This window comes from Austrofundulus limnaeus, unplaced genomic scaffold, assembly GCF_001266775.1.
Source record: "Austrofundulus limnaeus strain Quisiro unplaced genomic scaffold, Austrofundulus_limnaeus-1.0 Scaffold503, whole genome shotgun sequence".
NCBI lineage: Eukaryota > Metazoa > Chordata > Actinopteri > Cyprinodontiformes > Rivulidae > Austrofundulus > Austrofundulus limnaeus.
Genome location: NW_013952905.1, coordinates 337,171 through 337,816, shown reverse-complemented (window position 1 = coordinate 337,816; position 646 = coordinate 337,171). Strand labels below are relative to the sequence as shown.

Below are 646 nucleotides of genomic sequence, written 5' to 3'. Positions count from 1 at the left end.
GGGTTTGTAGAGGAGTTTCTTGATCTGAAATTTAATTTTAAAGGGTTTTATTTTCATGCTGACCTGAAGCATGTCTGTGTTTTAATATATCCTGTTCTGCAGATTCAACGGGAGCCTTAAAGAAGCGTCGTTCAGCATCGGGCTGCAGGGGGTGGCTGAGGAGGACATAGAGCTAGTCAAAGAACTCATCAGCCTAACCATTCTGGATATTATCGAGTGAGTCCATTTTATTCTCATCAAATACCTCGTCCTGTCTGTTTATATGTTTTATTTTATTATTTTTATTAGAAGAAAGCAAAGTAATTTATGCCTAACATGTTTTTATTTGTCTCTAAATGAAGTGTGTGTGTGGGGAAAATATTATCTTTGTGTTTTCTGGCAGGACTGGCTTTAAGGAGGAGAGGATTGAGGCTCTCCTTCATCAGATCGAGATCAAGCTGAAACATCAGTCCACGAAATTTGGCCTGTCTCTGGCCTCGGTGAGTTCCTCATTTATCCCATCACTTACTGTTATTTTCAGTGGTGGGCAGCACTAATCTAAAAATTTGTTGCATTAACCCTAAAGCACTAACTTTAAGTGTAACTTACCCCAAAATCAACTTTTTTTAACAAATAAACTGTCCAAATTGTGTCTTAAGGGTAATAC

At 38.1% G+C, this 646-nt stretch overlaps 1 protein-coding gene across 1 annotated transcript in view; it reads left to right on the top strand.

The window, feature by feature from the left end:
* The window catches only part of pitrm1 (pitrilysin metallopeptidase 1), a gene marked incomplete in the record, with an annotated part of 43,497 nt that overhangs the window by 10,759 nt on the left and 32,092 nt on the right, over positions 1 to 646 (top strand).